The sequence below is a fragment of the Podarcis gaigeae genome (genome assembly GCF_964106915.1).
Source record: "Podarcis gaigeae genome assembly, chromosome: 17".
Taxonomy (NCBI): domain Eukaryota; kingdom Metazoa; phylum Chordata; class Lepidosauria; order Squamata; family Lacertidae; genus Podarcis; species Podarcis gaigeae.
In genome coordinates, this window is record NC_139694.1 from 19,560,962 (window position 1) to 19,577,596 (window position 16,635).

Genomic DNA, 16,635 nt, shown 5'->3' on the forward strand with positions numbered 1-16,635 from the left:
GCTGAAGGATGGTCACCTGTATCTGCAAGCACTGCCAAGCATGCAAGGGCGGAAGAAGATTGGGACTGGCACAATGACCAGGCCTCAGTTGGGCCCAGTGCTACCACATGTGGGGCTAAATCGGGATCCAAAAAATCCCATACCAGCTCAGTCTGCCCCCACCCCATCTATGCCACCACCTATGGCACTTCTGTCTGCCACCTGTTTAGCAGGCAGAAGGGGGAGATCCATGTCAGCAGCATGACACTGGCATCAGATACCACCATCTGATTTAATATTGCATTCAAAATGGGCCAGTGGAGAGGTGTTGTTGTTGTGTTGTTGTTGTTGTTGTCAGGGCCGGATTTAGATTTGATGAGGCCCTACTGAAGGTAATAGGGCCCTTTATATGTCCAGGTGTCCTTTGTCAACAACAAATTGTTGCTGTTTTTGTGTTGAATATATGCTTTATGGTAATTTATGGACCTAATAGGTATCTAAAGCCATTTGCACATGTTGCCATGCAACCAGTCTATGCAGAATGTATGCACCCTATATATAGAAATAAGCAAACAAGTGATATTTAAGGGAGCAGGCTAGCAGGCGGGGCCCATTACTTACATCATAGGAGCCCACAAAACACGGTTGCTGTATGTAGGTTTTATTTTATTTGTTTTTTAGCTTATATTTTGAAAATGTACATCCAGTTTTTTCCCCTTTAATTCCCCCCCCCCCCCCCGAGAGTGAGGCCCTAAGCTATAGCTCAGGGGTCAGCAACCTAAGGCCCATGAGCCAGAAGAGGCCCACAGATGTCGTTTGACTGGCCCATGAGCCGCCCCCGAACTGAGCTGCCCGCTTGCATGCTGCGCTAAACCGACACAACGCAACATGGGGACTCACTTCTGTTGCACCGAAAATCACATATGCACAGACGCAGACACCAAAAATCTCTGGCCCATGTGTGGGACCAGTCCGGCCCAGGCAAGATAAACCTTGCTGATCCCTACTATAGCTTGTTTAGCTTATATGTAAATCCAGCACTGGTTGTTGCTGTTGCTGCAAGTTATTTAACTCCCATTGACATTCTGCAGTTGTCAGATAGCACAACCTGCAATATCATAGGGAGCCTTTGCCCATACAACTAGCGCAATGGGAAAACTTTTGATACTACAATATTCCACGGACTGCGAGCATCCTTTTCTTCAACTAGATAGGAAAAATATCAAGGGTTATCTGGTACTGATTGACTGAGTAGTCTCAAAGCTATTTGCTGACAGGGACATCCTTTCTTAGATGCTTATATGGTAGATTACTCCAGCAAGTGTCAGATGTCAGGCAGAATGATGGGTAGAATAAAGTGAGTTAGAAAACAAAATGCCATTGTTCAAATTAATGCATTCTGCCAAAAAACATATTTAGGGGGTTTCTTCCCCCTCCTAAATCTAAAATTATCTCTCCCCACCCCAATTATAAAATTAACAGTTTGCAGGGCTTTATTTCAAGTCACAAATATTTTAACCAGAGCTCCCTTGGAGAGAGAAACAGCTTTTGCAACCAGCTGGTGCGAAGTTATATTTGGCTTTGACAGCCTGGCTGCAGTTATCAGCTTAGCAACTCATAAATACCACTAAAAAAACAATGCTGTGTATGGCATGCATGACAAGGAAACCCCTAAAAGGGACCTTACTACCAAGGCCTGGTCTAATATTTTCCTGACTTGTTCCATGCTGGTACTTGTATGGAACTAGCCTGGGACTAAGGCGCACATCACAGTGACAGTGGCCTTTAAAGACACTTTGCGTTGTACAAGTCCCCATCTCTAAATAATCTAACATGGAACACTTCTTGCTATCCGAATCCTGTGATAATTCAGGAATTCCCTTTGCGTGTCTTAAAATGCTAAAACCAAAGGATTTCATTCTTATATGGCTTCTGTGACCTCTATTTCCCTACCCCAGAGTCACTAAAGTTACTGTAAGAACAACAGCAGCAGCAGCAATTTCCATATGCTTACCATAGAATCCATTAGACTCATCTGTTAAGTGTAGAGTTGGAAGGGACCCTGAGGGTCATCTAGTCCACCCCCTGAAAGTCAAGAATCTCTACACATGGTCCCTTCATCCAATTTGAAACCACATTAGAACCTTCGTAGCTTTGCAAATGTGCTAGCTGTTTTATTGCTGCACCGACAAAGAATGGTGTACCTTTTTACATACTTTCATTAAATGAGGAGGGGGAGAAAGGGAACAACAACAAGAAAAATCCAATCTGGAAGGCCTTTTCAGTTAAACACCAGGGTTTCTTTTTTTTTTTTTATAACTAGCTTTAAAATTGGCAGAGAGGTTGCACAGTGAAATAATGCAATATATTACATAAGGTTTGATGTAAAATAGCTTTTGAAAGTTCTCATAAATCTATGCTGGGTAAGTGTGTCTGAATTATCATATACAGTGTAAAGAACTTCATTTATCTGCCACTGCATGTAAAATTGGTTTCCTGGGGAAATGAAGGTGGTTACTGTAGTAACACGGTGCTTGTAACAGAATATAACATGACATTTTTTAATACTGTATGAGCACAGGTAGGTTGGACAAGTACATTTGAAAAGAATGGTCCCAATCCAATTGTGAGTTTGTGCACTTGTCTGGGCTATGTGTGTGGCCCAGTTCGAAAAGCAGGAATTGAACTAATCAGCCGTTCTTTAAGACATGGGAGAATTACATTACATTACATTACATTACATCAATACCTATTCCAAATAGCCTTTGGCATCAATATTCCTATATTAAGAGGACAAGGTGCATGAAGTTCTGGCAGTTGAATCAGAGGGAGGAAGCATTCAACCTGTACCTTATTTGCACATGAGTTACCTTATCCAGATGTTGATCTGTGCATGGAAGGCAGACAGCTTTTGAAGTAAAAAAAAAACAAAAACCCACCAGCAGATTTCATGGTGGTACATTTGTTAGCAAATCCTAAATTCTCAGCTTCCTGCTTTCTGAAATGCACTTGATGGAATATGTGGTCAGCTGTAGAATATCCTATAGAATATTCCCTCAAGAGTCAGGGAAGCTCTGAAGAGTGGAATCCCAACCATGTTTATTCAGAAGTAGGACCAGCAGACATCAAAGCCTCAGGAGGACTACATGGGGAATGGCATTATTCCAGATATCCACATCTAAATATGACTGCACCGAGATTATTTTTCTGTAGTATTCTTACTCATGCAGAAAAACACCTCACAAAAAGAGTATTTATCTAGCTGTATCTACAGTCATGCTGGGGTTTCTTTTGTCAACAGACATTGGAATAACACAAATAATTACATTATTTCATCAGGGTAGTGTTTTATCAATCAACATGTACACATCAGCAATGTTTACAAGGAAACCACTTGAAAGAAATGAAAGTACTGAAAACCATACATGCTTTCATCACTCTGTACAAAAATGGGAAATGCAATGGATTCATAATGTGTTGGTCCCATTCTGGAAATGCAGTAATTCAGACCTCCAAAATTCCAGGGGAAATTTAGATGAGAATTTCAGAAGCGTCCCTAATCCCTACATGAGGTAATAAATAAGAGAAAAATCAGACTGGGCAAAATAATGGTAACACCCAGGAGCCAGCTGGAAGGATCTCACTCTTTGGAATACAATGGTGGATTTGATTCTTTGAAACTTAAAACAGTTTGAAACAGTTAAGTCCAGTCATGGACAACTCTGGGGTTGCAGCACTCATCTTGCTTTACTGGCCGAGGGAGTTGACGTTTGTCCACAGACAGTTATTCTGGGTCATGTGGCCAGCAAGACTAAGCTGCTTCTGGCGAAACCAGAGCAGTGCATGGAAAACCTGTTTACCTTGCCGCTGGAGCGGTACCTATTTATCTACTTGCACTGATGTGCTTTTGAACTGCTAGATTGGCAGGAGCTGGGACTGAGCAACAGGAGCTCGCCCCTTCATGGGGATTCGAACTGCTGACCTTCCAATTGGCAAGCCCTAGGCTCAGTGGATTAGACCACAGCACCACCTGGAATCATGGATCTCACTGATGAAAATACTTCTTTTTTAGAGGTCTTTTGACACTGTTGAAATGGATATGCCTATTAATCAGCAGTGGCAGCTAGTTGGGAGTGGTTCACACCCACACTTGGTTGCATCTTGGATTATATCAATTTGATTGGATTCTTCTCGATGAATTTACGGAACATTATCTGCCTACCTTGCTAGATGACCATTTCATTCCTCTAACAAAATGGGCTCTCTGGCTCATGTACATTTAAAGGTAAAGGTAAAGGGACCACTGACCATTAGGTCCAGTCTTGACTGACTCTGGGGTTGCGGTGCTCATCTCACTTTATTGGCTGAGGGAGCCGGTGTACAGCTTCCGGGTCATGTGGCCAGCATGACTAAGCCACTTCTGGTGAACCAGAGCAGTGCACGGAAATGCCGTTTACCTTCCTGCCAGAGCGGTACCTATTTATCCACTTGCATTTTGATGTGCTTTCGAACTGCTAGGTTGGCAGGAGCAGGGACCGAACAATGGGACTTCACCCCATCGTGGGGATTCGACCCGCCGACCTTCTGATCGGCAAGTCCTAGGCTCTGTGGTTTAACCCACAGCACCACCCATGTCCCTATTCCACCCATGTCCCTATTCCACCCGCGTATAGCACATTAAATCTCTTCTTTAAGAAACCGAAATGATGTTTTGTTTTACATAAATAACTTGTTTAGATCAACAGCACCCATTCTTTTACTTTCTCGGTCATTTAGTGGAAACAATCAATGGGTTGTTTTGAATGAATGAATGAAACTTTATTTGTGTCAGCCATTGGCCATAGTAACAAAAAACATTGCAATATACACAGAACAAAATAAAAAGTTAATTATATAAAACACAGTTTAGGGTCCTGAATCAGCAGTCAAATAGTGGACCTTATTCTGATTGCCCCAGCTAGAAACCTTTCAACCTTTGCAGTCTTCTCCTCTTGATCTGCCAGGAGAAACGACACTGTGGCAGTGGTTGGGCAACCCGGAATGGTCAATAAAAGGCATGATAATCTCATTCCTAAAATCTTTGTAAAGTGTGCAAGCCAGGAGGGCACGTACCACTGATTTGGTGCTGCCATCTCCGCATGAACATAAGTGCTTTTTGTATGAAATCTGTTGGAATCGTCCCTCAAGTACAGCCAAGGGCATTCAGGTACATTCAGTCTTGCAAGGGTGAAGGCATGTCTATATTTTGGAATTGCCAGATTATACAGATAGGGTGCCAGGGAGTCAAAATGGGAAGATGGAAAATGGTCATACCATGGGCAAAATTTCCTTAATGTGGCCAAGTTGTTCTGATGCTTGATACCATTTAGGCATTGGTAAATTAGACTGTTTGCTTTGCTACAATCCACAGTGAGTAGCTGTTCTGGGGATAAACCACAAGAGTGCAGTTTTTGATTGACAATTTTAGACCAGGCATGCAATGGGCTGTTTCCTATGATCCAAGAGCTCATTTTTGCATCTGTTCTCAAGCGTATGCCTTCAGATGTACCAATTCAGTGGACTCACCTTTCCATCTCTGTATGACTTACAGTATCTTTATTAAGGACTATTTATTGCATGCTACTGATGTCTTCTCTAGCCATAACAATATACAGTGGTACCTCGGGTTACAAACACTTAGGGTTACAGACTCTGCTAACCCGGAGGTAGTACCTCGGGTTAAGAACTTTACCTGAGGATGAGAACAGAAACCACACACCGGCGGCACGGTGGCAGCGGGAGGCCCCATTAGCTAAAGTGGTACCTCGGGTTAAGAACGGTTTCAGGTTAAGACTGGACCTCCGGAACGAATTAAGTTCATACCCCAAGGTACCACTGTATAGCATAAGATTACCTCTGAGTGAACTGAAGGATATATGGACCATTCTACATGTCACAAAAACACAAGGATCCTTGGGATGGATGCTATAAACTTTGTCCCTAGGAAAGCACTTAATATGAACAGGAAATTTAAAACTGTATATAAGAAGTTTCAGTAACTTTTTAAGAGTAATGTTTTTCATGGGAGAAAAGATTTTTATTTAGGAAACAGAGGTATTTCTCACACAAACCAAATAAATGCCCCAAATAATGTCTGTGACTTATTTAAACATGATTTCACATCTCAGCTAGAATAGTTCTTTTGGATTATGACTGCTTTTCTCTTGAAATGCCTCATTTAGCTACCCAAACACAGAACACTGTAATAAACATGATTTTTGTCTAATTTTATCACCACTTTCTTCACACTTTCTTCTAAAGTTCATTTTACCACCTGAGAATTTTTTTGCGAGAAGCTCACATTTAAATCACAAAGTGAAATAAATACACATTTGCTTTTTTCACTGCATATACACATTCAGCATGGATACATGTTAGGAAGCTATGGGTGGTCATAGAGGCATGCCGCAAACATTGACATGTGATTCAAATGCATTGGATGAAATCCATCTGTGGCATTCTGCTGGCACAATGGGCTTCCACTTGTAAAAATATAACTTTCTCCTTTCTCCTCAACCTTCCACAGCCCTTGGACAACCTCTGCTCTTGGAAGATCATCTGGAGCAGATTAGGTTTGTGGGTTGCTTCATGGGGGAAGAGAAGAATAGGAATTCCATTGTGTTTGCTGGAATGACACTGGAACTCACCAATCTACATGTGCAGGTTTATGGGAAATTCCTGTAAGAAGCTGTCTTCTATGCAGGAATATGGTCCTAAGACCTACACTTTTCTCCTCCCGCCACTCCCATGCATCACAAACCAATTTATAGAGGACCAATTTAACTTTTCTAGAGTTCACCACCACAAGTTTCCATTTACATGCACATGAGAGAACGAGATATTACCATGCAAATGAAAGTAGTTTACACCCTTACTTTATTTAATTTTAAAATAATGGCATCATTTTCAGGATTGAACTGAAAGTTGTAAGCAACAGTCTTATTTAGAAAACAATTACTTCGGATCAATCCCTGCTATTTTTGGAATCCTGAAGATGGACATTTCTCCCTCCTTTAACCACCTCAGCCAGTCAATGCATGGAAGCTACTCCATCCTTCCCAGTTTGCCTCCCCAATTCTAGTCAATCATAGCATTTTATGTTCACCCTAAACCAATCTGTGAGAATCTTTAAACCCCCTACCTCCTAGTGTCCCAACCAATCAGATAACTTTTTGGCAGGTAGCTTGTTTGATCCTCAATTGCCGCCTCTCATACAATCCCATCACCATAATAACTCACCAATAGATTGTGTTGGTTCAATAAGCAGGCTTCTTATAGAGTTCACTAATAAGACCAAAACAGCCTTCTATCCTGTTTTAAGAAATTGCTGCTGTAGTTATTGAATTTCTCTGTTTACTCCTCAACTGAGAACAACTTTAATTTTTTAAATTAAGGTATATAAAGAAAAATACAAAACTTAATATCTCTTCCCTCCCCCCTTTTTTTCAGCAAACCGAGACTTTTTATCCAAAAACAATAAAAACACAAATGGGGGGGGGAATAGAGAAGGGAAAAGAAATAAAAAAGAAAGTAAAGAACTTCTGATTCTTCATCTGTCTGATATCTGAAAATAATATTCACTTCATCCACTCCAATATAACACCCAACAAAGCCACTAAACATAAACAAACATCAAATTCAATTCTCAAATCCAGATATCATTATGGTTTAATTAGTGGGAAATATGTGCAAAAAGGACAAGAGGCTTCACAACAATGAGCAATGCTAAAAACAAAACACTCAAACATCAATATCAGTAGCTCTCATTCCACAGCTTTCATCTGCTATCACTGTCTTCTTAACACTGGTGTGCTGTTTTCCTCCATTCAAGGGCAAGATGTGAAATATAAACCATGAACTCCAACTCATGAAGCCAATTTCTTGCCACATTTAATATGGTTTGATATCTCTAGTCCTATGGAAAGCTTAGTGACTTGACAGAACTTGAAAATCACCCAGAAGAATAATTTGTAAGCACATACAGAAGCTTTTCAAAGTCTTCCAAAGGGAGATCAAAGAATTGTAAAAAAAACATATTGACAGGTATCTTTCTCTTTCATTTAAAAGACTGTTGTTAAACTCAAGTTCTAACATAATGGTTACTCCTTAGGATAGACTGTAGAATGTTAATTAGAAAGAAAAGTGAATATAGTTGTGTATTTCACAAAGCCATGAAAAAGCACATGTACTTTTAACAGTTCAATTAGCACCAGTAGTTATCATAGTTCAGTGGTGTATTTTGAAAGAATATGCCATAGAAGAATGATAAATATACTGGTATGTGTTCATTAAACATTGTTTTAAGTAAAATAATACATGTTCAGTTGCATCACCTCAAGCAACCCCTACCAACATTTCATTCAGAAAACCAGCTACAAACTGCATGGCACAATGCATAGTACTAACCATCTTAAGCTGTTGTACAATTTCATCCAATACATTGTGTAAAACAGGTAGAAGTAGAGACTAAGATCAGAACCCCAATCAGATATTGGCTTGGATCTTGACTTTGGTGGGAATCTTCTCAAGATATGCTCCCACCAGCAGAAGGAGGAAGTAAACTTTCATCTACTCCCCTTTCCACAAAAAAACCTGTTCTGGAAAGATGGATAACTCTCCAAAAGAGTGGGAAGCCCGGGAGGCAGAGAGGGGATTGATGTAAATTTCCTCTCTCTTCTGCTAGAGGGATCTTAAGCTGTGTCAAAAGCCTTCTGTGGACAGAAGGAACCTTTCTTATCTTGGCGGGATAGCTCAGTTGGTAGAGTATGAGACTCTTAATCTCAGAGACATGGGTCTGGGCCCCACATTGGACAAAAGATTCCTGAATTGCAAGGATTTGTGTTAAATGACCCTTGTGATCCTTTCCAACTCAATGATTCTATTTGTGAAAGGCCAAACTTGAATCTAAGCCATCATACATAGACTGGCTGATTCCCTGGTCTGTATTCATTCACTCGTTATTTTATTTAAGATTCTTGTTTAAGGAGAATCCATCATAAGTGGTCACTCATGTGTAGACAATGCTTTGTGTACAGCTATACCAGACCTTCCAAGTGTCCCTATTTTCCAGGGATAGCACCAGTTTTGCAGAAGTCGTCCCTGTTTTTTATTTGATCCTGGAATGTCCTGCTTTTCCTTAGGACGTCCCTATTTTCATTGGAGAAATATTGGAGGGTATGGTAGGATGTCCCTATTTTCATTAGAGAAATGTCAGAGTGTATGGAGTTTTGTGACCCCTGATCCAAGGAGATACAGTGGTACCTCAGGTTACAAACACTTCGGGTTACGTGTTTTCAGGTTGCAGACCACGGGAAACCCGGAAGTACAGGATAGGGTTATTTCCGGGTTTCGCCGCTCGTGCATGCACAGAAGCGCTAAATCACGCTTTGCGCATGCTCAGAGGCACCAAATTGCATCACGCACATGTGCAGACGTGGCGCTGCAGGTTACAAACGCTACAGGTCGTGGACGTGCCTCCATCATAGATTACATCTGCAACCCAGGGTTCCACTGTAAGTAACTATACAACTTTTAGAAGACATCTGAAGGCAGCCCTTTATAGGGAAGTTGCTTAATGTTTAATGTTTTATTATGCTTTATATATGTTGGAAGCCACCCAGAATGGCTGGAGCAACCCAGCCAATGGGTTGGGTATAAATAAGAAGAATAAGAATAAGAATGAAATAGGACATCCCTATTTTCATCAGAGAAATGTTGGAGGGCCCAGTGTCCCCCTATAGCTGAGTACAGCTCTTCTTGCAGATGGCAGTGCATGGCACTCTGAAAGCATTCATCAGGATGAAACTGAATGATAAAGTCAGCATATGTTTCAGAACTTTGCACCATGAATACAAACACCAGTGATAGCTTGTGAACCCAAGTATGCCGTCAAGTTTCTCTGTGAAGAGCTGGCTTTGTAGGGTGAGAAGGATGAATTCTCCTTCCGTTTGCCCATGTGGGGTGCGTCGCTAGAGTCAGTGGGCAAAGCCTGTCAGCAGCTTGTCTGTGGCTTCAAGAGAGAAAATCCAGTACTGGCATGACTTTGTTTCCCGTCTTGTCACAGTAAGTCTTCATTAAATCCTGCTGCACCACCAGTTCCTGCTGTGAAGGCCCATTAGCAGCAGTGGCTGCAGTGTTAACATGGGGCTGAAATTAACCCACGTCACCCCTGCAAGCCTTCTGAAACATGCACCATGCAGGCACACACCAGGATTTTGCAAACCTGCTGATTGTCTAGGAGATAATGAAAGCACTCCTGTGTAAAGGAGAAACTGCTGGAAATGGGTCAGCGCTACATGCAAAGCAGCAGCTCAAAAAAAAATGCTTCTGGCAGCACAAAATATCTACAAAGAAATCTTGTTCTTCTTCGAAGCGTGGCAAATCTTCAAGGGAAAAGCATGTGTGCATCATATATCTATTGAGCTGGACAAAAATAAACAAAAGGCTAAATAATGTTTTAAAGTATCTATAAAACAAGCAATTGCACTCGTTATGCATTTGAACACACCATTCTTTTTAATGGAAATTGGTGTAATTGGGGACATCGTACTTAGCTGCCCCTCTTCCACACCACCTGTCACTGTCTTGTCAATGGCCCAACTTTGTTGGACCATAATTTCTAGTACTCAGAAATGATGGCAGCTGCAGCCAGGTGCATTTCAGGTCATGCTCTTAGTTACAAAGAAAATTTCATTTCATCTTTTTGCAAAATAGATTTTCATTGAGTTTAGTGCAAAACAAGAATAAACAGAAACTCCCTCTGCCTCCCACCAGAGATTCATTTAGGGGTGTGTGACCAGCTTGGTGGCACTGAGGGAGCCGCAGGAGATGCTGCAATTAAGATTTAGAATGGATCGTGAGAGGGGTGCCAAATTTTGATGTCACACACAGCACCATCGAAATCTGAGACCCCAAGTTCCGCCCCTGCCCCCCACCATTGCAGATCATCATTCTTGTAAGGAAAACAACAACCAGAGATGGGCACACATAGCCGGTAGAAGCCAGTTTTCTGCATTAACGATAGAAGAGGCTATAAATGCATAAGATATTTCAGTAAAATTGTCCAGATCCTGGGTGTTGTTTCATGCCTTTATATCTTCAGTCAGTTTCTCCATCAGTGCTGCTTTCCAGACCTTTTGTCTCCATGTGTGAGGTTGAAGTGGTCCAAACACTTTCAGAAACTTCCGTAAAGCCAGCTGTGGAGAGCTTTGTATTGTCTATTGCATAATGGGACTAATTTATTTAAATATTGTAGTCCAAAATGTCTGTATTCTGTCACAAGTCTGCCACATATGATACATAGCACCTTACACTGGTGCAACAAAGAGGAGAGGAGGATGAGCTAACACAATTACATTGCAGAAGCATAAGGTATCACCTATCTAACAACCTGAAAGTGAGTGCTCATTGTCTAGGGTTGCCATATTTCATTTTAGCCACTTTTAGAAAATTCCACCCAGAATGGGAAAAATTATGGAAAACGGAACTAAAATTTACAGCATGTGTGGCAATTAAGGAAAATTATATGAAAATGTTGTATAGATGGTATTTCACTCCAGTGAAATTAGCAAAGATATACAAAAATAAAGTGGAAAATTCCACCCGGATGCCATTTTTGATGGCTGAATCCCAGTTATGTCTGGGAAGTTCCAGACATATGGCAGAACTATCATTGTTATTTAACCTCCCCACAAACAAATCAGAACAAAAGTTCAATAATGACCAGATGTCGTCTGGTGCCAAATAAGCTTTGTACAAGCAAATTGCAATGAACACTCAATAAATACATTGTCTGGAGGGCTCTCACTGTGCTCAGTTGGGCTTACTCCCAGGGAATGTGTATAGGATTGCAGCCTAAGTGAAGGATGTGTGTGTTCATGTTAATGCATATGCATTATAAGGCCCTTTTGTTATTGGCATCCCTCTGTTTCAGGAGTCAACGGAGGAGTGCGCCTTTGGGGGTGAAGTCATGCAGCACACAAATTGACATTTCATACACTGCTGAGGTATATTTTGAATTGAGAATAATAACTATTCTGGGACACCATTTGAAAGAAGGTGGCAGGATGGATACTGATCTTTGTTGCGTGTTGAGGTCCCCCAAGCCACCCCTCAAAATAAATCACAATTCACACAGAATTTTTGTTTAAGGTTTTTGGCATAATTTTGGCCACAACTTTCTTAAAATACATAAATGTGAGTGGTTGCTTAGGCATTGGTTACGACTATCTGTCCCCGCCCAGGGACAGAACTGACTTCCACAACCCTGTGATAGCCAGTAAGGGAAAACATTTTGGGGGAGAAAATGGAGCTGGGCACCAGACCCTCACCTCTCCCCGCATTCTCCCAGGGGCTCTTGCACAGCCCAAGTCCCTTACCAGGGATTCAGACAAAACATGGCGAACCCCTGGATTTCTTTAATGGAATACCCTTGCAGCAGCAGCATTGGAGGGCAGGCACTGCCAACCACATGCCCTCCACCAACCAGTTTTAACCAATGCCTAACCACAACTTTAGGGACACGGGTGGCGCTGTGGGTTAAACCACAGAGCCTAGGACTTGCCGATCAGAAGGTCAGCAGTTTGAATCCCTGCAACGTGGTGAGCTCCCGTTGCTCGGTCCCTGCAACAGTGAAAGAGAACGCTCAATGCTGTGTGCTCAGTATACAAAACCTTGGTCCATCCCATAAATTGGCAACATCAGAATTTCCTCAGCAACCCAAAGCAGCCCAATCACTGCTGTGGGAATCTATATGATCCCACCCAGCAACAGAGGGGTGGCCTGTCAGACCCCACCGCAACACGTGCTCCCCATGAAGGAGAACACGCTTTATGAGAACCGGGGTATTATAAGAATGTCCTTTTCTTTCTTTCTTTCTTTCTTTCTTTCTTTCTTTCTTTCTTTCTTTGGCTTTCATTTTCCTGTGAAAACGTTGGAAGCCATGGGAGCATGAGGTGGAGGATGTGTCTGAAATGCACAGAGGAGCAAAAAGTAGGTCGCCACGAGGAAAGTGCAGCCATAGTCATTGGGTTTATGGGACAGGCAGCCTTATCATTTATTTAGCCTGTAATAATTTATTTAGAAGAGAATCCATGTATCAAAGGCTCCATGTAGACTAGCTGGAAAATAGATGGAGCAGCAGATCTGATGGCACTTGAGAAACAAGCCCATTCAGGAACCCTAATCATAGCAGAGGCAGCACAATTTCAAACTGTGAAGGAAGGTGAATTGGTTTCAGTGCAACATGAGGAAAATTATGTGTATACTCACACATAGATGCAAAAAAATAAAAAAAAATTGGGAGAGTTGATTGCTGTTCCTGAGCTGACCCTCTCCAATAGTTTACTCCATCTCTATCACCAGTTGTTAGTGGTGAGCTCTCCTGGGAACAAAAGGAGATAGGTAATGTATCAGCATTTTGCTGAACTGTATATAACATTGTCACCTTCTCCTGACACAAGACACTGTATGTTGTGCCAGCCATAAATTCAGAAGGTGCCTGATTTGTCTGTCTGATAAGGTCTCTCAGCTTACAGAAGAAAGAGGGTGACTTAATGTAAGAACATGTCAGCTGGAATATGTGGCTAGATTACAACACCAGTCACATACCACACCCCCAGCTTGTACTTCTGGCCACTTGAAGGCTACTCAGGGAACAAGAGTGCTCTTAAGGCTTGGCTGGAGAGATGTAGCCATCAGCTCTGCACCTACTCAGATCGGATGTATGATTCCATACCCTCCAACATTTCTCCGATGAAAATAGGGACGTCACATTCCATAATGGTAATTTTACTATTTGTACCCCACATATCTTACTGGGTTGCTCCAGCCACTCTGGGCAGCTTCCAACATATATATAAAAATGTAACAAAACATTAAATTTTTATTTTTATTTTTTAAAAAAATCCCTATATAGGATAGTGTTCAGATGGCTCAGGGGTCAGGTAACTCCATACCCTCCAACATTTCTCCAATGAAAATAGGGATATCCTAAGAAAAAGTGGGACACTCCAGGATCAAATCAGAATCCGGAACAGCTTCTCTAAATCAGGAACGTCCCTGGAACATAGGGACACTTGGAGGTTTGTGATTCTGATATATGTGAAGGCCTACGTCACATAACATATAGGGCTGTTTTTAAAGCAGTCCTGACTCATTCAGTGTCTGCTATGTGCTGAACAGGCCTCATAACAAGAGATGTAGTACGAATATTTCATGTGGAGCTGGATTTCAAGCAGTCTAATTGGTCACATGGTTTCTCTGCTTAGAAACACATGGGATAGACACTTTACTAAAGCTAAACATTGGATCGGTTGAGGAGTGCAGAGAGCTAATTGGCCAGAGAATAGGAGATTTAAATATTTGCAGAGCTTTCCTGAGTTCAGATGGAAGTATAAAATGTATGTAGGAGAGGAAAGTGTGTGTGGCTTTGAGACTTTCCCCCCCTTTTGTAATTTTTATTGATGTGGCTTTGAAAATTTGAGGAGGAAATTTTAGAAATTGCTTTGCATCCTCACAGGGAGACCTGTGTCCCAGTAGATCTGGTGTACCAGTTTCACTTGCATGCAGTGTTGTTTACTTTCAACTGTAGTTTACTATTGTGATGCAAGACATTTCAGATCACATTAAATTGATCAGACAATAGAGCAGCATGGATGTATTTGTTATTTATTGTGCATTGTTTTGCAAATGCTGTAAAAACTGTTTTCATATACATGTGACTAAGTGACTTGATTTTTTTAATAGACAGTTTTGAGTTTGATTAATTTTAATATAATTTTTTATTGGTTTTCCAACACAAATTAAAAACAAAACAACACACAATACATAAACAAACAAAACATATAAACATGTATAATTTCAAACCTCTTTTTCATAAACCTTACTTCCCAGACTTCCCCTTACCTCCCCTTTTCTGCATCCCTATTTTGAAATTTTTCCAACAACTCCTCACACCAATTGTCTAATTACTTATTTTCTTTTTTTTTCAGCTTCTTCTCATACTTAATCAATTGCAGCTATAATTCTATATTTTCATTTCCCTTGACATTTTAGCACTCTTTAATTTTACAACAGTTCTTAAGATATACTTTAAATTTCTTCCAATCTTCTTCCACCGTCTCTTTTTCTTGGTCACGGATTCTGCCGGTCATCTCCGCAAGTCCCATATAGTCAATCACCTTCGTCTGCCATTCTTCCAGCGTGGGTAGTTCTTGCGTCTTCCAATACTTTGCTAAAAGAATCCTTGCTGCTGTGGTGGCATACATAAAAAACGTCCTATCCTTCTTAGACACCACTTGGCCGACTATGCCCAGGAGAAATGCCTCTGGTTTCTTATGAAATGTACATTTAAGTACCTTCTTAATTTCATTATAAATCATTTCCCAGAAGGCCTTAATCCTCGGGCAAGTCCACCAGAGGTGGTAGAAGGTACCTTCAGTCTCATTACATTTCCAACATTTGTTATTGGGCAAATGATAAATTTTTGCAAGCTTGACTGGGGTCATGTACCACCTGTATAATTTTATGTATTCTCATCTTTATTGTGTGTACATTCTGTTTTGTGTATTCCTCCCCCCCCCCCATAACAAGGAAGCAGAAAGCTCACATTTTGTACCTGGTACTAACTACCAGTGTTTTGGTCTCATCACATATGTCAGAACAGTCCTCCTGAGAGCTCTCTTTCCCATCTCACCATTCCCATTCTGTTCTGTTTTAACAGATCAACTCTTATGCTTATCTGTTGGCAACAGATGAAGGGGACAAATATCCTTTGAATTAGAGAAAAAGAATGACTTTTCTTTGCCCTTCTGTGTCCAAGTTTATTTTTTTGTAGCTCTGTGTGTGTGTGTGTGTGTGTGTGTGTGTGTAAACAACTTCAGCTCCAAACATTTGCTATTGAAATCTGAAGCTCTCTAAAAGGGTGTTACCCTATGCATACATTCCCAGGAGTAAGTCTCACTGAAATGAGTGGAGTTTACTTTAGAGTAAACATGCATAGGATCAGGCTGTATGTTGCAAATTCTGTTATGGTCTACAAATCTGCTTGGCCATTCACAATCTTTAATCAGTTTACCACCACCAAATTGGAAAGCAACTCTTTAAAACAAACAAACAACCCATTTTATAAATGAAGAAGTTACAGGGTGTGTGAAGATACCATGAGATAGGCAGAGCTTATAGATGCTGATGGAATGGGCCCATATTAATTTCCGTTAATATGCTGTTCACCACTTAGAACACACACAGAGAGAAAGAGAGAGAGAGAGAAATTTAGTAGGATCGCTATGCCAAGTAAAATTATATTGTGAGCTGAATTCACAATCTGGTCCTCCAGTTGATTGTATCTCCATGAAGAAGAGGAACAACCTTCTTCTTCCTCCTCCTCTGTGCTTCAGGCCTTTAGTCATCATGGCTTTTATTTACTTGATATGCGTATTGGATAAGCCAAAGGCAGCATTTTCACACTCTCTCACATTTTCCATCTTGCTATTACTGCCAATAATTTGTACTCCAGTGCCAATTTGTCTCTAACGTGGTCTTCAGTAAATACATTTCTGTGAAATAATTGCTAAATAAGTGCTGATCCATTACAAAATATCCAATTAATTAATGTTA